The following is a 26,687-nucleotide window of genomic DNA, read 5'->3' as shown; positions in this document are numbered from 1 at the left end:
ACACATAATCTGTTTCCATAAATCTACCTCATTGATTTATCCATATAATTTATATCTTTGTTGTTTATTTCCCCCCACCTTATCATTTTCAATAATTTTCATCTTTATCCATAAAGAGGCCTTCATTATTACAGTGAAACTTTAAAATGGCTTTTAAGTGTGTTTAGACCATCTGAGTAATTGAAATATTAGAAATGAATTAGCCTAATATGTGTTTGTTGTTGTTTTGTTTTACTGTGGGTAGGTTGTTTTTGAAAAACTGTTTTGCACAAAAACTAATTATATCTTAACTACATTTTTCAGCAGCAACGAGCTACTTTTTTTCTGTTAAGTACAGTAGTAATGTAGGGTAACAAAAACAGCATCTAAAACAAAAATCTCTCAAGCAAACAATGTGATTTATAGAAATGTAATTTCTATAAATCACATTGTTTCCTTTAGATCTAAGACAATAAATCATACACATTCTCTTATAAAAGCTGTCCCACAATTTCCTCTCTTTCATTTGTAGCTTAGGAGCCAGATTAACTTAGTAATTCACTTTGTTCAAATGATCATGAAATGAACTGAATAAAAAAAAAGATGTTTCACAGATGCAAACCTCTAGTCGTGGCATCAAGTCTCTGGTGGTATTTTTCTGTGTTTTTATAGCAAACTATTGCATTTAACAGTGCTTTTCATTACTATGTTTTTGACTCTAGTATTCTATTTTTTGTTGTATTTAATGTAAATGTAACTGTTCAAGTTTAATGAAGTTTATTCAGTTTAAACAAGAAAAGTCTATTTAAAAAACATTGTTTTTGTCGCAGACCCAGACTTTCCATCTTAAGATATACATCATAAAAATTATAATTAGTTTATAATTAATAAATAAAGTAGAAATAATTATAAATCATTTAACTGTTTATTGTGTGAAAATGAACAGAAAATAGAAATACCTTTGACATTAAATTATTTAACTACTTTAAAATCATACTCTTTTAAAGTAGTGCCCCCAACACTGGTTTTTATTGCTCTGTGTGTATGAGGGTCAGGTTTTGCCTACATTATGCAATCCAACTGTCCCCACAGGATAGTAAATCCTGAAATCAACTTCATTTTTGGAGAGCAGCCAACAGTGCCTGTAAGGAAAAAAGCACAATGAATATCCTAAATAATATCTTAATTAAGATTCACGTGATGGTTATCTCATTTGCAGGTTTCAGTGAAGGCTAGGAAATAGAAAATATAATTAGCTCAGTATAAAAAATAGATGCCAGTGGAAAGTCTACACGATTATAGAAAAACAAATATGTGTATGCATGTGAGTTGTATCTCTCTCTAGAAGTCTAGATATAAGTAGCAACGCATCCTTTTTACAATATTGTGACGCACATCTGAGTAAAGCAGATTATTTAAAAGAAAAATGTAGGATGGGGTTTGGGTTCAGTTCATTGGTTGCTGACTGGATGTAAGTTAGCTTAATGTGATCTTAAAAAAATGGAAACATATGCATGGATGAATAATTCACCATGAGATTAACATGCATTTAGAAAATAGATTCCATTTCATGCTGACTTTAATACATTTTCCTCTCTCAGAGCTGCCATAAGAATCTGTTCATAGTCAATGACAATCAACAAACTGCACACTTCAAAAATTTCCCAGGAAAAATCTCCTACATGAGTGACCAAGGTCAAGCAGTTAGCATGCGCTTGACTCTGGGTGCAGAGTAAAACAGACTAGTGTCTGTCTGCTCAGGGGGCAGAGACTGTGAGAGTCGAACTGACAGAGAATTTTAATGGGACACAAGCAGAAGTTTGATAATCTAGAGAAGACAGCTTTGATTTGCCTTTATTGGTTTGGGGGTTTGATTAAATCAGAGAGCTGTGCAGCTAAGCTAACAGATGAGTGTACATGAGAGGATGGAGAATGTGGGAGGCTGTGTGTGTGTGTGTGTGTGTGTGTGTGTGTGTGTGTGTGTGTGTGTGTGTGTGTGTGTGTGTGTGTGTGTGTGTGTGTGTGTGTGTGTGTGTGTGTGTGTGTGTGTGTGTGTGTGTGTGTGTGCACATTCTCTTGAGGGAAATTCTGTGGATTACTGGATCCTCATGATATGGAAGTTAAATCTGAGAATTCACCTCAAAACACAGTTATCGACTCAGCTGTTCTTTAGATGTCTGTTATCTCACCTATCTGATTTTAATTAGTTAGCCCAGAGAAATTTAAAAATGAAAAATGGATTTTCATAAAAAATCATAAAGTCTCGAATCAATAGCTCTGAGGTAGCTCTGTGTAACTCTGAAGATAAGTGTGAATGAGCGCACCAGCTATAAAAATGTGTGTGTGTCTCTATCTGGGAAATAGGATTTTTGGTAATTTTGTCTACTCAAGCACTCAGCGGATAAATTAATGCAGTACTAACAGTACTAAATGTTTGTCTATATATATATATATATATATATATATATATATATATATATATATATATATATATAATATATGCATCACAGTGTGTTCTAACCAATTATGACATATAACGAGCTTTCTCTTCAGTGTAATTCTGAGGTTTTTGTCATATCCAGCCACATTCATGAAAAGCAAACAATCAATAGGATGTATTACAATGATTTCTGATGTATCATGTGGCACTGAAGACTGGAGTACTGAAAATTCAGCTTTTCCCCCACAACTGCGTAGACGATGAATCTGTGTCCCGACTTAATCTCTTAAACCGAAAACAAAGAAAGAAATAGTTTAACAATGAATTATTAAAATGTTAAAGCAGCCTCCTCCTATTTTAATTTAAATTGTTTATTAATAAAAGTGCGTTTAGTCGACTAATGCTACAAATGAATGACTACTAGTCAACCAGACACATTTTTAGTGTAGGACAGCCCAAATATATATATATATATATATATATATATATATATATACATACATACATACATACATACACACTACCGTTCAAAAGTTTGGAATCAGTTAGACTTGTATTGTTTTTTAAAGAGAAATCTCTTATGCTCATCAAGACTGCATTTATTTGATCAAAAATAAAAAAACAGTAATCTTGCAAAATGTGTTATTACAATATAAAAAATAATGGTTTCTATTTTAATATCCTTTAAAATATAATTTATTTCTGTGATAAAAATCTGAATTGCCATCAGCCATTACTTCAGTATAAAGTGTCACATGATCCTTAATAAATCATTCTAATATTCTGATTTATTATTAGAATTATCAATGTTGGCAACAGTTGTGCTGCAAAATATTTACACTAAAAATGTGTCTGGTTGACTAGTAGTTGTTCATTTGTAGCATTAGTCGACTAAACGCACTTTTATTAATAAACAATTTAAATCAAAATAGGAGGAGGCTGCTTTAACATTTTAATAATTAATTGTTAAACTAGTTCTTTCTTTGTTTTCGGTTTAAGAGATTAAGTCGGGACACAGATTCATCAGCATAAATCAGCATATTAGAATGATTTCTGAAGGATCATGTGACACTGAAAACGGGAGTAATGATGCTGAAAATTCACCTTTGCATCACTGGAATAAATTAGATTTTAATGTATATTAAAATAGAACAACATTATTTTCCATCGTAATAATATTTCACAATATAATTTGTTTCCTATATTTTTGATCAAATAAATGCAGCCTTGATGAGCATAAGAAACTCCTTTAAAATCATTAAAAAAGGTTCAGCGGAGGGTGGATGCCTCCGCTTCACATCTGGTGGTTCTTGGCCTCCACGCCGTGCGTTTAAACTCCTTTAATGCACTGCAAACCATTGAATATCCCTTACACGTATATATATATATATATATATATATATATATATATAAAAATATATATATATATATATTATACATACATATGTGTGTGTTGTGTGTGTGTGTGTGTGTTGTGTGTGTGTGTGTGTGTGTGTGTGTGTGTGTGTGTGTGTGTGTGTGTGTGTGTTGTGTATGTCAGAGCTCATATTAAAGAGCTGACTTTAAAGTCAAGGCCATAAACTGTGCATATTTTTAAATACTTGAGGAAATGATCCTTGTCTTTTTATCCCAAGTCTTAATTAAATTGAAAATTTGAAAATATCCTGGAAAATTCATCAAAGTCCTGGAAAATGATCATTCGAAAAAAAAAGTGAGAGATTTTTCTGATTTTGAATTTTGATTTGTGTTCAATATTTTGAAGTTGTAAGTAATCCACTTCAGTACTCAATTACTTGTGTATATGTTTTTATAAAATATTGTAATATGCTAATATATTTATTTGTGTGTATTTTCTCATTACAGGAGCATGGTATTCCAGTAGATCTGGGATATGCAGTGGCCCCTCATCATTCTGGTGTATATCCAGTCCATATTCAGCTGTATGAGGCTTGGAAGAAAGCATGGGGGGATACGAGTGACCAGTACTGAGGAATACCCACACCTCAAACCTGCACGCCACCGCAAGGGATTTATTCATAATAAAACATCATGGTACGGCTCAACATACAGAGGACACATCATTGCACCACACAGAAATCTTGTGTATGCGTATGACAAAAAAGTTCATAATCGTTTTTTTGGATGGGGAATAAAATTAATTTTCCCTGGGATCAAAATTGCAGGGAACAATCGCACACACTCAAAAGGTTAATATCACAGAATATTAATATTGGAAGGTGTAATAGTTTAATATTTGATTTCATCCGCAGGCAGTGTCGTACAAGATTCTTCCTCAAATCCTGATTAAAAATGTAGCATGTTATAATATTTTGGTCTAGCTAACTAAAAGAATGTCTTGGTTACGTGGAGGGAACAGAGACGTTAAGTTGAATGACATATGAGGTCTAACTTGTGAGGCCAATCATCTCTGAGTTTAAGAGAGAAAACAGCAATGAAAATTGGCTAGTGGATTTTGCATGCTGAGCCACTGCCTATGCCTATGGGTATGTAAGGCGGCATTAGGTTTTTACGCTGAGGAGCCGAGAACGTGTCCCACCAACCGCGAATGGTTTCAGGTTGTGGCATGGGAACATATGGGGGTCCATGGAAAATGGACATATGAGGTCTATGGAAAACACCACAACCTGATCACCCTCACAACCCTGTGGCACTGCAATTTTTGACAAGCCACAGTGTGTCACAAAAGCTACGCTAAGGTTGTAACCTTCCCAAAGCCACAGCGCCAATTCACTAAGCTTGGTACCAAATGGTGGGTACATCGCTGCTAGAGAAAGGCCATGCTACTGTTCCATTCAAAAAAAAGTTTTTTGGAAGGGATTTAAACCTTCAGTGAAAGATTGCTTCAAATCTTTCCTATTTGTTCTTTCAGCCTGGTAGAACAATGGGGAAGCGAGCCTTAAGGTCGCTACAGAGACCACATCCTACCTGTAGGGAGGTGACATGTGGAGATACTGATATTGACTGACCCAGGGGGCAGTACTACATATGGAATGGGTCTCTGAGGCAGGTCCTACCTTAGAGTAGGGATGGAATGTCTGCTAGAAGAGACTGACAGAGCGGGTCTGTAAAGGGAAGACACAAGTTTACAGAGAGGAAAATTCAGGGCATGCTAACACCATTACTGGGCCTGGCGTCAGACTGCTTCGTCAAGTCTCACTATGGTGCTGGAGGATGCTCAACCAGGGTTCGCCAATCAGGGAACTCTACTGGGAGAAGAAAGGCGCTCATATCCCCGTGTGAGGGGGAATGGCGCAGCAAGCATGACACCGAGCCAGTCCTTTCTGCCACTTACCCAACACATGGGAAGAAACTGGCTCTACATGAAGGTTGTGTAAGAAAAAGTGATGAGGATGTTGAAGATCTTGATGAAGATGTTTATTGCAGCATAGCAATGACAAAGTACATGTAGTACTGTACCTTGGGTTTAACAGTCAGAATGAACCCAGAACATCCTAAGTTCAAACCTTTTATACATTTTCGGTTTACTACCCTCCATGTAAATTAAGTTGCTCCTGTTGTAACAAAGGTGTTGCCCAGCCCGCGGCTTCACAGATGCCTCTTTGTCTGCGGTTGTTCTCAGTGTCCCACACCATTCCCATTCTACAGTTGGTCACAAATTTGCTCAGGATGTAATCGTCCCAAATGGACTACAAACAACATAACTGTTGACTTCTTCTCTATAATAATCAAGCCATTTTGGGAAATGAGCATGATCAAAAATATTGTGGAGTGGAAGCTGGGTCGAGTGTTGCCCAGCCCGCGGCTTCACAGATGCCTGCCAGACGAAGGTGTTGCCCAGCCCGCGGCTTCACAGATGTCTGCCAGAGAGGTGCCGTGCAACAACGCCCAGGTGGAGGCAACACACAGAGTGGAGTAGGCTCCAATGCCATCCACTATCCAGTGGGCCAGCCTCTGCTTGGATACAGTGGAAACCTTGGGCACGTATCCAGGCTGGGGGTCTCAGGACAATGTGGAGATTAGGCTGGCCCAAACACAAGGAAAACTCTTCACTTACCGAAAAATGCTTGGTCCCCAACTCTCTTGATGGAAGTGAGCGCGTGCAGGGGCGCTGTCTTAAGAGACAGGAACTTCAGCTCAATGAATCAAGCAGCTCAAGTGGACCCCTTTGGAGTCCAGCCAGGACAACAGAAAGATTCCAGGAGGGTATTAAGGGTGTCCTAGGAGGATTCAACCCTCTGGCACCCCTCAGGAACCTAAAAATCAGGTCATGCCTTCCCATGGACCGGCCATCCACTGCATCATGATGTGCTGTGAAAGCAAGCAACAAACACTTTCAGAGTGGAGGGGGACAGCCTCCACTCCAACATTTCTTGCAGGAAGGAAAGCACAACGCTGACCAAGCATCTCCGGGGATCTTCTCGGTGAGAAGAACACCAATTCGTGAACTGACTCCACTTCAAAGCATAGGCCTGCCTCATAGAGGGAGCTCTAACCTGAGTGATAGTGTCTACCACTGGTGGTAGGTCACTTAAGTCTGCCCCGTTCTGTGTCAACATCTTGAATGGGAGCTTGTGAAGGGGGGACTGGCTCAATTGCATCCTTCACCAACAGGACAGCAATCCCCTCGTGCAAGACGGCATCTCAGACTGCCACCAAAGTCTCGAAAAATGCCATTGAACTGGGGAGGTCGAGAGCTGCCGACAGCTTACAGGCTTTGGTTGGAGATGTGGATGATTCCTCCAAGTGGCAGTGTTTTGGGGGCACAAATGCACCGCAAACCGCTCTCTCCACTGTGGGGAATGTCCATGTACCCCTTGGCTGCCCCGCCATCAGGGTAGGAGGACGGAAGAGGGAGACGAGCAGCTTCTGTCTCTAAAAGGGGCCGTCCATGTCACCTCTTCATGCACCTCCAGGAAGAAAGGAATCCGGAGAAGAACATGGTTGTGAGCCGCGCTCCACGCCGAGAAACCAATCATCCAACCTTGAGCACTCAGGGCTGAGGGGTCTATTCACCCTCCAGCCGATGCTCACGGCTGCTCGGGCAAAGCATGGCCGACAACTCTGGGTCCTATTCGGCAAACAATTGGGTGACAACACCCAAGGGGGGCAGCCCCGCCGAATCTTCATCTCAGAGGACGATAGCCCATCCCCCAATGCTGCAATCGACATCTGATCCTCTTACCCGCCCAACGAATGACACGCTGGCTGCACATGCGCTGCGGGAAGAGAGAGAGGTCCCGTGGGAGTGTGGCCCAGGAGAGAAGCTCTCACAGTCACCCCTCAGATCTCCCAGAGCATTAGCGGCGGTCCTCTGTTCGTGGCAGAGAAACCGGGACTGGTAGTGAAAGAGGGGTCTGCTGCACTCCCCTTGAGGAGAGAGAGAGAGATGCGATCGCAACGCTGCCCATGGTCCATACGCCCACAATAGATGCATGACTCATTCATAAACGCCGCTTCAGCATGAAGGAGACCCAGAAACTGAAGAAAGCGACCATACGTTTGCATCGACAGAGGACAGGAAACAACTGCATCCAGAAGGACATGGACGAAACGGCATCTTGAAAAAGAACACAAACCGTCCGTGATTTGCTCTTTTAGAGGAAAACTGGTCTTTTAGCTGAAGCGCCCAGGGGAATCGCTGATGACAGGGACACCGCTGTAAACGCACTGCAAACAACAAACCAGGAACAGCCCTCCAAACACAAAGATGAATGGCTTTTGTAGTGAATATTGAACATCACTACTCGCTCCGAAGCAAAAATCTAATGAGATGCGCACTGTCACCTTATATACCCATAGGCATGGGGATTGGCTCAGCATACAAAATCCACTAGCCAATTTTCATTGGCATTTTCTCTTAAACTCAGGGATGATTGGCCTCCCAAGTGAGGCCCCATATGTCATTCAACATGACTCGTAGTGACCGACAGATAGGGAACTTTTCTTAACCCATTAGTACTATGCTTGCAAGCTAAGCTGTCAATAACAAACTTACTTAACATACATAACATCAGTGATTATGGACAAGACTCATCTCATACTTTGCAGGAAGCTGTATAGATTTGCAATCTGCCACTTGTTGCTACACAGGTAGTGTTGTGAAAAAGCAATGAGACTTGCCTGCAAGAGGACTGATACAAGATACAAAATACAAGCAACAGCTAGCATAGGCAAATCAATGAAACACATATACACTCCAAAATAATTAATGATGACACACTGGGACTCAGATGAAATACCTCATAGTACATTCACCACAGCCAAATCTATTAGTGGTACACACACACACAGATCTTGACTAGATGTCCCCAACCACAGCTTTGAATCAATTTTTTTAAATAGCTCTGCTGTCTCTGTCCCTCATTTTTGGTTAAAGGCTCTATGGTTATCTGAAGATTTATTTTAAAGTGATAGCTCACCCTGAAATGAAAGTTCTGACATAATTTACTCAACTTCATGTAACATTCAAACTCAGATGACTTTCTTTCTTCTGTGGAACACAAACGGAAATGTTAAGCAGAATGTTGGGGGCTTTTTTTTTCTTTTTCTTTTCTTTTTTTTTAAATATTAAATATTTGCCATTCTGAGTAATATCTCCTTTTTGTGTACCACTAAATAAATAAGGTAATAAAGGTTTGGACAACATGAGGGACGATAAAGATTTTTTTCTTTGGTACAATCATTTATTTTTTATTATTATTATTATTTACGTTTTTTTGTTGTTGTTGCTTGAATCAAGATAATGTAGAAGTAGGGCCTTTAATTTTGTAATAATACCCAATGGACCTTTATCACAGCGGAATTGATTACCGGAAGTACCCCGTCGAAGCAGTGTATCGATTCTTCCGGTTATGTTTGTTTTAGTATGCTGTAATCACCTAGTTGAATAAAAGCCTGTAAAAATGAGCATCTGCAGGATGATTTCAAAATCCGGACATTTTCAGAGACAGTCGAAGAGATATTCTGATGATTACTGTGCACAGAATTGTCCAAACTCAATGGAACTGTAGAACTCAATGGAACTGTAGTTTTAATCCAACGTAACGTTACCGATTTCACCACACTGTGTCAGTGCCCATTTAAATAGTGACTGAGATGCTGCATTGTGTGCGAGACCTGATGAATAAGATCAGAATTAACATATTTATTCATTTGTATTAAATTTTAGTAATTATTCTGTCATTTTTCATTGTCACTGTATGTAATTCAACATATTTATGCCCACAAAATCAAAACTCTTAAATAACAATCAAACTAAATCTTTAAAAATCAAAAATGAATAAAATAAACTACCATAAATATTAAAAAACTATAAAACAATAAAATTTTCTTTAAGGCAACGCCCACATATTCATTCATCTATTTTTAATACTGTTCTTATGAAATTTAACCATGGTATGTGTAGTAAAACTGGGGCAATTCAAATGGAAATCAGTATGTGGAAAAAAAAAACATGGTTGCTACATATTTACTATAGTAAAACCATGGTAAATTTTTGTAAGGGTCTTTATCAGTCAAATTCATTTAAAAAATGCAAATAGGTATGAAATATAATCAGTAAGAGAGAAATGTTAATGAAAAGACGAACTTGACTGCAGCAGGTTAGTTGGGAAAAACATTTATTTATTCAGAATTCACATTTGGAACGGAAATATATTAATATAAAACATTTCAGCAGGTGATATGAGATGTAGCCCTAAAATGCATACTCTACGTGAACATGCTCCCGTATAATATTTTAGAAGGACCTTAATTCATCCCACCCCATCTCATCTGTGTTTTGTCAGGAAATCATGAAAACTGAGGCAGTGTGTTGTTGTTTTGAATGAAAGCAGCCAGGTACACTGCGGTAACACCAGCGAAAGAAAGGAAAGAGAAGATTTGGCCATTAGGTTTTGACTGCGTTGCGATGGGACCGGAAGTGGTGATACACAGTGGCTTCACTTGCTGGATATAGGAAGTGTGATAAAGGTCCATTGCCAAATTGTTTTCATTGAAGACTACCTTTTGTTAGATTTATGCATGAAGCAGAAAAAGCAATTTGCCCATTTTTAAAAAATAAAACAGTAAAAAAATTTAGTAAATTAGATTATTTTAAGCTCTTCAGATATTTTACAAAAAAAAAAAAAAAACTGTTACTGATTAAGAAAATGAGTTTTTTGAAAATAGTGCAATCAATTTCATAACTCCTTATGAAACCAGCAGTAATTTAATGCACCCTTTATTTGGTTCTTATGAATACTTGTGCCTTGTTTTTGTGAGAGCACTAGCCCACTACAACATGTCTTTCTTTCTTCTTTCTAGTGAATTAGAGATGTGTCAATTTTCCTCATTCATAATACAAAAGAACAAACGTTGGCAGGCCTAACTCGGATCAGATTTTTTTGCATGCAATTTAGCTGTCATCATCATCTCTTTTTATGAGCGTTCTGAATCTAGCCTAAGACATATGTTTTGCAGCAGGTGTTTGTGAGCCCAAATTTCTGGCTTTTTTTATTTAACAGATGCACCAAAACAGGTTTTAGGTCAGCTGTTCAGACAACTGTGGCCTAACTACTGGCCTCCTCGGTGCAAGCATGACAGTCCTCAGATCAGAGATCCAGAACACTGAATACTGAGTGTGGATCCATGGGGCTATGAAGCATGTCAGAGTGTTACAGTCTGATCTGGCTCTGCAATACAGCAAGTCGACAGCACACCATAGAACTAACTGCTTCTTCACAAACCACCACAATAGTATACTGACAGGGCAAGTTATATTCAATGAGAAGAAATGGCAGGGTAGGGGGTGGCAAGAAAAGCGAAACAGGAAGGACAGAGCACATGAATAGAGTTTAATAAATTCTTCAGGCATGTTGGTGGGACAGACAGTTTAGTTTGTTAGCACTGAAATTGAATTTTAGAAGATGGAGTAGATTAAAATATTAAATCAAGACTACATGTGTGCAATACAATTGTTCTTTGCACGTCAAATGTGTGCGTCTAGTTTCAGCAACAGCACACGTATAGTGGAACATGCGTGCCACTCAATAATACACAGAGAGAGATGTTAAAGTGGGTAAAGCAATTAAGTTTAAGTTAGATGGAAAGATTGGAGAGAGTCCCAAAGATCTGTTCCAGCTCAATCAAGCAGTCTGAAAACAAGCTTATGGGTGATGAAAGCTCTTATCAGTGCATTAGAGCCCAGTGTGTTTGTGAGTGTGTTAATGTAATAGATTTAGCTGTTTTAGCAGTTTGAGAGTCTAGCTGCCTCTCTGATATTCACCACTGTTACAGTGTTGAGAAATTGACTCTGTTGGTTCTTATAAATGTACCAGCATCTCTCAACTTGCCTGTCAGAGGAAGTACAAGTACAATATGTCAGACATACACTATACTGTTCAAAAGTCGGGAGTTTGTAGGATTAAAAAAAAAAAAGTTTTTGAAAGTCTCTTATCTAATGTAATTTCAATTAAAAATAAACATTTTTATTTGAATATATTTTAAAATGTAAATTATTCATGTGATGGCAAAGCTGAATTTTCAGCAGCTTATTACTCCAGTCTTCTGTGTCACATAATCAGTCTAATAATCTGGATCGCAAGAAAAATTCTTAATATTTTCAATGTTCAAAAATGTTGTGCTGCTTTAAATTAGCCAATATAAGATAATTTGTTCTTGGAAGAATCTGATGAGAAATGTTCAAGAAATGTGAAAATTCAAAGAAAAATATCCTTTGCATTTAATCTCATTGCTTCAAGGGGTAAAGTTAAAATAATAAAGTTAATAAAAAAATTAAAACCTTTATGTTTAGTGACCTTCATGCTGTTCCGAACCATATTATTTTCTTACTTCAATACTGTATGACAACTAGCAAATTTCAAGCCTCAAAAAAAGTCTAGATTTCTAGTGAATTTTTCTTATATTTAAACCTGACAGCCTCAATCTGTTCCTCACACAAAGCTATTTCAGAGCATTTAGAATGTACTGCACAAAGAATTTCATAGACTACTTTTATAATACGTTTGTTTCATTATATTTTAACCTGACAGCCTTAGTCACATTCTTTTTGTAATTATATCGAAAAAGAGCAGTTGTTTTGTCAAAATACACATATGTAATATGCTTTACTGTACTTGGACGTGAGCTAGAAATGGAGACAGCAGTTTTTCTGTTGTTGCCAAGCAGTCATTTTGTGAAATTGAGTCACAGTATATTTTTTATTCTCTTTCTCTTTTCTTCTTGTCAGTCTTTGCCTGTTTGCCACATATTTTATTGAAGCATTCAGCTTTTTCCCACTGAGAAATTATTCTGTTTTCTTTGACTGATCTAGACAGAAAGTGAATGGATGAATATATATGATTTGTTTCCTTGCAACACTTGAATACAGATACATTAACATGAGCCCTAATAAAATATCATGTGTAGAACTCAAACTGGCAGTATTAGATGATAAAGACAGAGAGGTTAATTAATACACCATTAAAAGATTCATAATTTGGTTTGCACTGTATTGACTGCAAATCTTTGAAGCCTTGAACTCTCTCTGTGTGTGTGCGTTTGTGGTGTGTGTGTGTGTGTGTGCGCGTTTGTGGTGTGTGTGTGTGTGTGTGTGTGTGCGTGCGTTTGTGGTGTGTGTGTGTGTGTGTGTGTGTGTGGTGTGTGTGTGTTTTGTGTGAGAGCAGGTGCTGCCCCGTCAGACATGTGGTTTATTCACACACACCATCTTCTATAAAGAGTATCCGGGAGGCCCTAAAGAACTGGACAAAAGCATACGAGGAGGAGAGCTGTTTCTGACCGTCCTTCTCAACCCTGTGAGTGTAAAACATACAGACACACACACACCGTTACTCCGTCGTCTCTGTTCATTTCATTCTATCAGCTTGTTGTATTGTTTTTCTCTCCCCAATCCCCCCCCCATCCCCCCCCCTCTCTCGGCCTCCCTGGGCTTCCATGTTAGTGTTGCTTATAGATTTGTTCTCGCAGCATGAATCACTGTTCTTATGTTGAAAATCTGCTCTGCTTGAATCAGCAGTGAAATGAAAAACAAGACCGTGTGTGTGTACAGTCGTGTATGTGCGCTGTGTGTTTCACATTAATTCAGTGCTTCGCAACTAGTGGGTTGTGACCCAAAATTTTCTATCCTAAAAGGGTCCATGGACTGCAGGAAAAAATTACAATGTATCTAACCATATAACAATACATCGTTTTTAGAAAGAAAAAAAAATAGGTAATTAAATTTTTAAAGGGAAAGAATGCTTCCCATGTATTTTTTGTGCATGTCAAAGGTCATGCATCCAATTTTGGCCCAAATCTGCTTGGTTTGTGTTTGTTTAGTTGCTGTGCTGTTCTATTACAAATCATTATTGGTAAGTGAAATAATATAGTAAGATTACTAAAACTGAAAATTCTACTAAAATAACACTGGTTGTCTGGTTGTAAAATCCTGGAGAACCATTGTGGAGCATTAATGGATACTGTAAATGGGTTGACGAATAGATAAAGTACTGTATGTATTGTGAACTTCTTGCACTAGACATCCTGTGCAGTCTTTAGTGTATACGGTATGAAAAAAGTTTAACAGAGATTTTTAAGAGTCAGTGTATTTGTTTGTGTGAAGAAAGCATCAGAGTGAATCTTCTCCTTTGGCTAAAGGCCATTAGTAAGGGTTGACTCATTCCCATGGTGCAGCACTGACCTGAAAAACAAGCTGAATGTAATCAGAGATTGTGAGTGTTCTCATGTTCGCCACAGATCCTGATCATCTGCTTATACCAGCAATAATAAACAACCCACAGAGAGAGCGGGTGAAATGAACATAAGGAGATATGGAGGTGCGAAGATGTAGTATATTGTAGTCAGTGTGTGTGGAATGAGATTGTTCACTTCACACTTACCTTGCCAAAGCCAACAGTGTGTGATAGTGTGTTAATAGTGTGTTAAGTGTTTGTGGTTGTCTGAATAAAAGAGGAATCGATGATATACATATTGAGAATATTTTTCCTTTTTCATAGTGTGGAACAGTATACTGCATTTAATTGTATTTTTTATTTATATTTTCTATTAATTATATTTATATATTAGATTATTATATATTTAATTTAATTATTGTTTAACTTAACTTATACTTTTAGTTTTACCAATGATATGATATATGTGGGAGTGTGATATTGGTTTTATACTTGGGGTTCCTATAAAATGTATACTTTTAGTTTTTAACCAATGATATGATATATCAAAATATTTAACTTTTAATCGTTACATTAAAATAACTATTTATTATTAGTTATTATTAGTATTAATTCATGATTATTCATGTAGTGTTATTGTGGGTGTGGCTTTAGAGTCTGGACTCCTCCCCTAGTGAATTAAACATGAGTCTTCCATGTGTCTAAGCAACAGTTATCCAATGTTTCTAATTCAATCAGAACATCACACCGAATGAAGATAAAGCAGACAATTAGAATTCCTTTGTGGATTTAATTTGAAATAACTTTCTACAATAGGCACCCAAACCAAACTATTATTGAGCTTAAAAGTGCTGTGAGAGCTCTGTAGAAGCACATTACTAGTAACATGATCACACATCTGTCTTTCTACATTAAACTCAAACCCATCACATACATACATTAATCTGACTGTAGGCTCTCTGATTTATTCATCACAACCACATTCTTCTGTGTTAAAATGAATCACTGTTAAAATGAAGACAGAGCACTACTTATTAATGACATATATCACTCTTCTCTTCTCTTCTCTTCTCTTCTCTTCTCTTCTCTTCTCTTCTCTTCTCTTCTCTTCTCTTCTCTTCTCTTCTCTTTCTCTGCTCTGCTCTCTGCTCTGCTCTGCTCTTCTCTTCTTATTCAGTATCAGCATTGATTAAACATTTTATGGCAGTGATAAAAATGTTATTACATTGAAAAAACATTGGTACAGCATTGATTGAAAAAGGAAAAAATTCCACCATGCCTTGTGCTCTCTTTGTCTTTCTGTCCAGAGGGCTTTAAGGGAGACTCATTTATCTGCCCATTCATTATTGAGGTCCTCTCCCTGAAACGAGGTGTGTGTGTGTGTGTGTGGTTATGTGTTTGAGAGCATGAGGTTAACAGAGCATAAGATCAGTTACAAAGGGGAGAACACTGTGTTTTTGACACTCCATTTTACCCTCATTTATGCCCTTCCCAGAAAACAGGACAGTATGCATGGGGCGTTTATTACAGGAATATTTTACACAAAAATTAACATTCTGCCATTACTACTAACCCCAATGAGAAAAGAACAGACCTAAATATATTTAATTATATACTCTTATTTCATATTATATTCCCCTTTAGCCATAGCTCTCAGATCATACAGTATATATATATATATTATACTTATATATATATATATAATATATTAATATATATATATATATATATATATTTAAAACTAAATGGACCATATGACTTTTAATTTTTACAACAGGTTTACAAACACTATCTCATTGGAAATCTAGTGAAATGTTGTAATCAACAGTTTACAATTTACAATATTTCACATTAACAGCAAGTAAAAAGGGGTAAGCTTTCAACTGTATAACAGCCCATGCATTTTAGACGCTAATATATGCTCGTGCCCCGTCCATGCAATGAACGCACATTATTGAATTATGTTTTTTTTTTTTTGTTTTTTTTTAGAACATTAAAAACTGCTCTCCTCATAACTCGCAAACTCGCCGTGATAGCGCGCAGTATTCAATTCCTCATAACTCGCAAACTCGCCGTGATAGCGCGCAAATATTTATGCCTGTTTTCACTTGTTGTGTCAATTCAGCAACCCCTTACATTCAGCTAATAAAAAAAATATATGCTGAAATTTTCTGGACTTATTTTGTATGATTGTTTGGACAGTCTCAAGCTATATCTAAAACTTCTCAAAATACAGTCACCTTCAATTAGTTTTTAATCTTTGCACAAAAAAAATGAACGTAATCTTTATCTAATTCAAGCTGATTGGGTGGGCAAGACAGTCATTTGGGTGGGCTCAGGACCACCCTGCCCAGGTCTGCATTTTCTAATTCGATTTGGGTGGGCAATAAGTCCCATTTTGGTTGCTCAGGCCACCCCTGCCGCATGTAGGCTGGAACACACACAGTGCAACCAGTCTATAGACTTAATTAAATTGCAGCCTTTTGTATTTCATATGCACACTAATCCATATCACAATTTTGATTTTAGTTTGATTGACATGCTTTGCCAAAACTATGATGCAAAATGCAATGTTATGTTATTATGAGAAGTGTAAATATAATTTGGGTTCATCATGAAACTGTAGCAGGACCGATTAGACTGTGGCAGATCATTAGGTAAATTAATTGGAAATTATTCATAAGATATATTCTATTTTCCCAGGAAAAATACCAGAGTTTTGAACAAAATATGGGTGATTAATTCTTTTTATTTTTTTAGCTGATCCTTTAAGAGCAACACAACAAGTTCAGCTGAGATCATTATGTATGTTGATGTCAACTTTCAATTATCCTGATAATGGATGGTCATAGAACAGCAGCACTGAGAGAGCGACTATAAGCGGAACTAAGCAGTTTGCACAGTAAATGGAAGGGTGTCAAATCAGAGAAAAAGAGAGAAGGAATATGTGTTTGTTTGTGTCTAAGCAAGAGAGAGAAAGCATAAAGGACAGAAAGAGAGGAATGACGCTTGAGGACAAAATTTTCCAGCTGGGACTCTCCTGTTAAATGAGCTGATGGTATGTGTGGTGTGTGATTCTGAGTGTTAAGTTATGCTATCTTAGGGAAAGTTAGAGAATGATACAAACAACAAAGTGGTTGTTCAGCACCACTATTTTTTTAATCTATATTAAACTGTGTCAATACCACTTAGCTGTGAATGAAATAGCTGTAGAATAGCATCAGAATATACAAACATGAAAATTCTACCTGCATTGCGAATTGTCCAACTTTATGCCATGAAATGCAAAATCACAATTTTTAAAGAAACTATACTAGACTGCGAAGCTATTAATCATTAAAAAAATGATGGCAAATCATGATAAGAGTCCAAGGCCCCGGTTTCCCGATAACGCTCACTCTTAGCGCGGTAAGAAGACTCGAAAGATACATCTTACCAAAGTTGTTTATGTTCCTAAGTGTGTTCCCCGAAGTGTCCCTTAGGAAGCTTCTTAACACGCTGCCTCTTACGTCCGACGTTACAAAGGGCTGTCCCAAGTGAAGGTGCTGAATAAGTTGGCATCGATTGCTCAGGAATCGATTTTCAACTTCACGCGAAGGTGCATTACGGCGTTAAGAAAGACAACACGTTCTATGCAAATGAAACATTCCTCAAATTATTCCAGTAACATTTATTTTAACAAAGTTATCCGTAAAATATAGACTATTAATTAAATTATCAATCGTCAGTAATATGTTCACACGATATGTTGTGACGGGTAGACGAACCGGGTATCCTCGCTAATCATCCACCCTCCTTATCCCTGTTGTGCCACTTGTGCCGCTTCTTGACATGGGTTTAACGACTTCTTAAAAAATATATGTAATACACTTTTATATTGATGGTAAGGTCCTTTACAATCAGAATTCCCCTGCCATGGCGCAGAAGGGCGTTGGTGACAATGTGGACGCACCTCCACACCGAGGTCTTGCTTAGGCCGTAGCCCTCTCCCATGACCTCGATGAAGCTCCCTGTAGCAAAAAAACCTTAGCGCTGCAAGCAGCTGGACTTCAGGGTTCAAAGCAAAATTCCTCCGCGTTAGCCTGGCAAGCGCAGGTCTGAGAAGGTCCAGTGAGTTGTCTGTGTAGTGTAGTGGGAGGCGATGTTTTTTTAATACGTCAGGCAAAAATGTCAAAAGGGGCTTAAGTTTTGCCGAATAAAAAAAATTGACATTGGACCTAAACAGCTCCGCTGCCGGCGCCGTCTTTGATTCAATACAAGGATAGTTGGATCGCTGCCATAGTTGGTCGCTTACTGGACACCACCATGCTTACCCATTTATAGATCTTAGCCATTTAGAGCCAAATGGTTTGCCAGATTTAATTATCAAAAGTGACTGCCAATTTAAACGCTTTAAATGACATTACGAAATAGCCTAGGCTAATTACCACCATATTAGTTTCTGATACCAAATAAAGTCAACTTCATAACTAGGACCTGCCTGAATCCATTGCGAACATTTTTTATTATTAGTCTTAAAATGTCCATAACATAAAATCATTTGTTTGAGCCACAACATTGTCAACATACCATAGTTGGACTTGTACTGCGCTGCCCTGATTTCTAAAGACTGCTGCAAAGTGGCGGCGACTAGCGTCTTGAGCTCAAACAAAGCTAAGAGAAAGCTTACGAATGGTCCAGACCAACCTTACGAAAGTGTGACTTACAGAAGATATACTTAGCGTACGAACGTGTCGGGAATCAAAATTAAGAGAGAGGTTAAGGAATAGGTTAAGAACTACTTAGCGGATAAGAACGTTTTGGGGAACCGGGCCCAAGTCTTGTGAACCCATGAAGTGTATGTGTATGTTTTTTAAATGAAACTGGTTGATCTACTTCACAAAGTCTGCAATCATTGGTATCATGAATCAGACTGACTTCTGGAAAATTCTCCAGTTCAGCTCACTGACTTCGATCTTGTTGCAGCAGCAGTTAACAGTTTTGGGTGAACTGTTCCTTTAATATAATATGCTGGCAGAGGAAGTGTGTGTGTGTGTGTGTGTGTGTGTGTGTGTGTGTGTGTGTGTGTGTGTGTGTGTGTGGTGTGGTGTGGGTGTGTGTGTGTGTGTGTGTGTAAATGCCATGGTCAGGCCAAGTTCATTATAAGTACATGTGATAATCTTGTAGCAACAATCTGAACAATGTAGGTCAAGATTACTACTACCAAGAACAGAAAATCAAGTTACTGACAAAACTGCAGTATGATACAACAGAATAGAATAGAATAGAATAGAATAGAATAGAATAGAATAGAATAGAATAGATATTTATACTGACAAAACTGCAGTATGATACAACATTTAAAACTGGTTAATTAATTATCAAGATGGAAAAAAAAAAAAAAAAAAAAAAAAGCAACTTATAGTATAAGAATTGTAGTTTTTCTAGTCAAATTGATTGTTGCCTATAGACGAATGGAGAAAAGTATGACTTTTCCTGCTCTTAGCTGTGTCTGGGTTTTGTGTTTGTTTGTTAGTTTGATTGTCCAAGGGCACAAGCTGTATGTTACAACTTAGCCTGGTTACTGAGTATTGTGTGTTCCATGATTAAAACTTACATTTATTGCATGCAATTTTTTTAACCAGCTGTTGGTGGATCAAAATTTGCCTCAGACAGATAAAATCGTGGCCAGAATGTTAGAGCATTTGAATCTGGCTTTAAACTGAAAAAGTCGTAATCCCAAATATAAAAGTAATTATCGCAGAAGTAACGGTTTATGAAATAAAATTATCAATATAATAATTATATAGTTACAATTATAAACTATATATAATATAATAATATAATATTAATAATATGTGATAGTAATTTAAATTAATAAATACATTAAATAAAATTAGTAAAATACTGTTTATTTTATTAGTTTTTTTTTTTTTTTTTTTTTTTTTGTTTTTTTTACTTATTGCCACTTACTAATTTGAGATGTGGTTGTTTAATATTTGTTTATATGCATAAATAAATATACTATTTTTTTGTACATTTTTATATGCTTATTTTTTTTTACTTATTGCCACTTACTAATTTTAGATTAAGTTGTTTTAAATGTATTAATAGTTTATTTATTGTATGTCCTGTTCTTCTGTTTAAACTCTATTGAAATGTAGTTTTGCTGCCATTTAAGTGACTTCTCATTACAGAAAGCTTAAGTCTTGCTTTAAGAACAAATGATGCAAGCAAATTGTAGTTACAGTAACTAGTAGATATTATGCCCCTTGTGTTAACTTCACATTCCAATTTAAGTAACCTTTCTGAAACACTAGACCTTTAATGCCCATAGTCACAGTGAAAGGTGAAGAAGTGGTAATTGGAGGCTTCTCTCATGTTGTGTGTGTGTGTGTGTGTGTGTGTAGTGTGTGTGTGTGTGTTGTGTGTGGTGTGTGTGTGTGTGTGTGTGTGTGTGTGCGTTCTTTTATATTGTGTGTGTGTGTCGTGTGTTGATTGCATATATCATAGTGTTTGCTGGTCGGCACGTTAAATTTTCATGTCTTTTCCAGGCTAGGTAGTGATTTATAATTCTGTCAGGTCCTGAACCTCTTCCAGAAGGAACATCTGTTTGGAACCCTTAAGATCCTTTCGCTGTGTGTTCTGTGTGTGCATGTTCAAGATAGGTAGTCCAAAATTTAGCTGTTTTTTAAAATGGTGGCTTGTGCTGCCATTCTCAAGTGTGTGTTGTACAAGCAGGATAGATGCCTTTGGACCTGAGATCCTTTTAAGGACGCTTTTTTTTCTCACTCACTCTCTTATCCTCTTTTTGCTTGCTCTCTTTCTTTACCCTGCCTGCTAGCACAAGGTTTTTTTTTAAAATGAATCATACAACCTATGGCTGTGTGTATGTGTAGGGTTTGTTGTTGGTTTCTGGTTTATGTCTATCTTACAAAGCTTATGTGTGTGTTTGTTATTGATTGATGAAAAGCACAGCATAATAATCATATCTTGATCAGTCTGTTTGTGGTACAGCAGAACTTGTGTTCAGTGAGGTCAGATTGATGTTGTACATATGGGAAAAGCCATGTGTTCACTTATGTGTGTGGAGCGAAGGCGAACATTCACCACAATCCCACCAAAATACTTTATAATGCTTGACAATCTTTTTAATATCAGGGGTCCCATTCGTTTTTTCCCGTGAGGGTTAAATTGAATTCGGCGGCTGCGTTGTGTGTTACGCTAGAGTGTGTGTGTTACACCGGCCTGGCATAAAGCATGCCAGTGTGACAGAAGCTGCTAAACTTGTCTCATTATCCCATAAATATTCCCCACCCTGCTCACGGTCACCTAGCATCCCATCCATCAATCAGAGCCTGCTGCCATTGCCGTGCCTCCAACGACATCCACAGCAGCCTTCTGAGGGAGCGGCACTTAGCCCTGAGACAGAGTCCATTCTACAAGCTCCAACCAGATCCTGGCTGATTATAAAAAACACTTTTCGTCTAGAGGAGACAGTGGTGCTCTAATTAAGGATCATTGTCTTCTTTGACCTTCAATTACTTAACAGTTAAAATAATATAGCAGTTCTTATGTCTAGATAGATTTTAAGAGTTATATGGAAAATGGATGGATGCCAATGGTAAAGTTCTGCTAAAACGTGTGGATGCTTAGTTGGCTGTACAGGTTGTGCAGCTTCTGATGTGACTTCTGCTGCCTTTGCTGGTTCATGGTATTTTTTGTTAACAACCATTATTAATATTGCTTTTCTGCTTGTAATAAAAATACAGAACCATTTTTTCATTTCTATTTTCCTTTTGACAAAATAAAAAGAAACATGCATCATTGCAAAGATAAAAACATAATATTTTTTATTACTATATTTTATTTATATACAGTATATAATAATATGGTAATAGTAATTGTTTACATTATTTCATTTCATATTGCACTTTACTTTTATGTAATTGTTGTGCTATCTGTTAATTATTTATTATTCTATATACTGTATTCATTACCATTAAAAGGTTGTGGGGGCTGATAAGATTTTCTCTTACGCTCACCAAGGTGCATTGCATTGTGTTTTGTTTTTTTGTTTTTGTTTTTTAATCAAAAGAGTAAAATTGTGAAATATTATTACAATTTCCAATAATTGTTTATTTCAGGTATATTTTAAAATGTCATTTATTGTCTGTGATGGCAAAGCTGAATTTTCAGCAGACATTACTTCATAGTCTCAGTGCCATGTGAAGTCCTTCAGAAATCATTCTAATATGATGATTAGGGTGCTAAATAAGCATTTATTTATGTTTTCCTTTATAAACACATATTTTATCTATTGTTTAGTGTTGAAAGCAGTTGTGCTGAAGATTTTTGTGGAAACTGTGATAAAAAAAATTCAGGATTCCATGTTGAATAGAAAGATCTTAATTGTTTCCCTTGTGATCAATGAGAAGCATAATTTCTTAAGAACCCCAGAACTTTTGAACAGGAGTGTATACATCTATTATTGTAATCTATTAATGGCATTATGCAGCATTGTTTTGACTTGGTGAAATATTGCACTATTGTTTCTTGTTTAATTCACAATGTTTGAAGATATACGCATTATCAGGTACCATTCTTTATAGGCCGATATGGGAGGAATTTAAGTGATATAAAAGTACAGATATAAAAGTTAAAAACATATAATCAATTATTAAGTCTAGCTTTAAGGTTTTATATAAGATTTTATTGTAAACGTGAAGGATGCCTAGCTTCAAGGCCGTCATTGAGGAGGGACATCTGGGAATGCTGTCCCAGACCCTGTGACGAGGGGAGGCCCCTAAGGGCCCCTATCTCATAGCACTACTCATTGCACCTGGATGAATGTGTGAAATATGGGTGATAAAAACTTTGTCCTGGGTCAGGTGAATTTTAGCGTTCAGCCCTGCCTGGCATTACCGGCTGAGTGTCTGTTTAAAACTAGTGAGCCACGGCATACCTCTCCTCTCCTCTCCTCTCCTCTCGCAATGCAACCTACTAAACCAGTCAAGCATAGAGACCCAATAAAACTTCGTCGCTCTTCTTTTTTTCCTGTGCTTTCCCTCCCTCACTCCTCTCTCATCTTTTCTCTTCTCTCCGCAGACCCTTGTTAATTGTATTGATCCTAAATCTCCACACTGACACTGTCCGCGAGTGACCTTACTTTAGTGGATTACATCAGATTTACAGCTCCACTCCACACTGAAGTGGACGCATCCCCAGCTGGGCTTACCTCACTCACATGAAAGACCGCTTCTGATCAGCCTGCTGTAATTGAATGTGCCCCAGGGCGTGCTCTGAACCACCCCAAATAAAGGGCCCAGACACAGGAAATCAGCACACCCCAGTGCAAGAGTATAGGGTTTGCTAAGCGACATTTAGCCTTTATCAAAGACTGCCACCAAACCAAATGATCAACATCACCTCAACATCTGCATATTTCATTATACAACCCTCTACATGACAGCTTTGCAATTGAATCACTATTGGCTAGTAAGTTTCTTAGTTTACCTTTTTTAAAACCACAGACATAATAGGTTTGTAAAAAATGGCCACAGTTTTTTTATATTTGAAAGAATACAAAAAAGAACACTCTTAACATCAGTCAGTTCAAGTATTGTAATATGATAATCAAGTCTTATTTAAGATAGAAATTATTAGTATTTAGAATTAAAACTTGATACCATGTATGCATATTAGTCATTTTAACTGAATTTAGCACTGGTGGTGGTGCTTTTTTGGTACATTCAGTGTTTCTGTAAAAAAATAAATTGGGGAAAAAAAAGAAATACTGATAATAATGATACAAATTCCGTACTAATAAGAACAATATGAAATGCACTAAGGAATAACAAGCTGCTGGATTTATGGATATTAATTCAGGTTGTGTGCATTTGCTGAAATCAAAACAGGGACTATAATAGTTGAGGCGCCAGCAATGCAGCTTGCCGTTTGCGCATTAGTCCCGCAAACTACAAGAAAACCGGCCGGCAGTTCTTAAAAGCTGAAAAAATCCAAAGGAACTATTGTTTACCATGTAGTGCTGTAATTCTCTCTCTCTGTCTCTCTCTCTCTCTCTCTCTCTCTCTCTCTCTCTCTCTCTCTCTGCGTGTGTGAGAGAAATCGACGGTGAGTCGTGCACCTTCACACTAGAGTTTACGATACGTCAAATACAGGCGCAATCCATTCAGATGGACTGAAAAATAGCACAGATTACTTGACGGAGAGTGAAACTCTGAAGTACTAGAGAGTGTTCGCGAGTGAAAATATATCTGTCCTAAACTTATACTTAGCCTCCCCCATAGGAAAGAAAAATCAAAAGTGAGATATCTTTAACATCTCAAATATTTCTCATAGACAGAAATGAGGTTACTTTAAGATCGAATGGAGATTTTTGCTTGGGTCTCCTGCTTCTCAAACCTGAGACAAAAAACTCTAAACATTCTCACAGTGGTCTCCTTTAAAACTTTAAAAGAGATCTCCTAACAACATCATACACTGTGCTCAGATATTTCTCCTAGTCTAAAAACTCTGGTGGTCTCGCATTTTTCTCCTCCAAAGTTTCAAACAAGATCTCAAAAGCATCACACACACTGTGCTCAGATATTTCTCCCTACCTAGAGACTCTGGATCTCTCACATTTTATCTCTTTTATAAGAGACTAAGAGATCTTAACAACATCACACACTCTGCTCGGGTATTTCTCCTTAGCTAGAGACTCTGGATCTCTCATATTTGTCTCCTTTAAAGCTTTAGAAAAGATCTCAACAACATCACAAACTGTGCTCAGATTTGACTCTTTAGCTAAATTAATCTGGGGTCTCCATATTTGTCTCCTGTAAAGCTTTAGAAGAGATCTAAGCAACTTTACAAAGTGTGCGTCAAGCCAAGGCACTAATATAAAAGGGGGGGGGGATTCAATAATTCCGAGTTAAAGGCTACATTGAGAGAGAAATTATGCAGAAAATAAGGGTAATGTTACTTTTTATAGGACAATGTTTATGTATGTAGGCACATAATTTGTTGTCGGAAATAGTAATGTACTGGATGCCTTAATCAAAACTGATCTGCAGAAAATGTAACCCTGGAGCTTTCTTTGCTGAAGGGCACAAAAATGCCTTGATATTATTAATTGACTAATTTGATTAAATTAATACATGGAAGAATTGTTTGAGCTAATATTGAAGGAGCATTCTAGACTTGGTGCACATTGTAAAATTATTGAGATCACTGTTCTGAAATTTAGAGGAGACAAATGTGAGCACTCTCGAGTTTCTAGTGTATCTGAGCAAACAGTGTGTGATGTTGTTGGAGGACCTTTTCTAGACTTTTGAGGAGACAAATGTGATGCGAGAACCAGAGAGATTCTAGACCTAAGGAGAAATATCAGACCACAGTGTGTGATGTTGTTGAGATCTCTTCTAAACCTTTAAAGGAGACAAATGTGAGAGCTCTTGAGTCTTTAGTGTAAGAGAAACATCAGAGCACAGTGTGTAAAGTTGTTGAGGTCTCTTCTAAAGCTTTGAAGAAGACAAATATGAGACCACCAGGGTCTTTAGACTAGGTGAAATATCTGGCATATCGTGTGATGCGGTTGAGATATCTAACTTGAAAACTTTGAGAAGACAAATGTGAGACCACCAGAGTCTTTAGCTAAGGAGAAATATCTGAGCACAGTGTGATGTTGTTGATTTCTCTTCTAAAGCTGAAAGGAGACAAATGTGAGCAGATCCAGACTCTCTAGCTAAGGAGAAATTTTGAAACGGTAAAGAGATCTCTTTTTTTGTTTTAATTTTCTTCCCTCTGGTTAGCTTCAATGTCATTTATCCACATTTCAATCAAAGACCAATAGATGAATTGTCATATTTGAAGTTGTTTTATGTAGACAGTGTTTTTATTGCACAGTGATTTAACAGCAGCAAAAATGGGCTGTACAAGACAAAATGTTAATACTAAAAGAAAAAAAAAATACTGGTACACTAGTGTTACATTTGTTAAAAAAAAAGGTATTGCTCTTATTACTAAACATCTTTACATCTAAGTCCTTTCTAGTGTGTTTTAAAAATGAAAAGGTGTGAAGTGTATACAATGCTGGACATTGAAGATAAAATGTAACACCATGTTAAAGTCTAGTAACATCCCTGATATGAATCTGAAATGTAAAATTGATGCCCGCATGTAAACAATGACGTTCATCCTCCGATTTGCTACGCACGCTATTTAGTAAACAGTTATTGGTTTCTCCTAAAATAAAACTGAAGACATCTTAAGACAAAGCTGATATCTCAATTAGACAATATAAGAGAATCACACTTAGTATCCTGAGCGTAGAGTAACAGTCTGTCAGAGCCATAGCCTTGTGGGCGGGAGCAGCATCTACATGATGCACAACTGTGCCTCAAACAACAAGCGCGTTTCGAATTCCCAGCTAAAGGTACTTCCTAAGTCCAATGTTTTTCCTGTCTCTACTCCGACTTGTCCTGCCATTAAAGGTGAAAACCCCCATATGCATAAAAAAAGCAACAGCAACATTCCTTGAGCAGTAAAATGTTTTTTATATAATGGGGTCTTTGCAAAGAGATTACAGCAAGAACAATAAAGTAGATCTCATACTCATGTTTTCCTCTCCATTG

General features: G+C 37.2%; 1 pseudogene; it reads left to right on the top strand.

Moving 5' to 3' along the window:
- LOC122135829 overlaps positions 1–26,687 on the top strand; it is a 62,255-nt pseudogene that overhangs the window by 23,231 nt on the left and 12,337 nt on the right.

The sequence above is a fragment of the Cyprinus carpio genome, chromosome B1, assembly GCF_018340385.1.
Source record: "Cyprinus carpio isolate SPL01 chromosome B1, ASM1834038v1, whole genome shotgun sequence".
Classification (NCBI taxonomy): domain Eukaryota; kingdom Metazoa; phylum Chordata; class Actinopteri; order Cypriniformes; family Cyprinidae; genus Cyprinus; species Cyprinus carpio.
Note: the sequence above shows the minus strand (reverse complement) of the source record. Positions and strands in the feature narration are given on the sequence as shown.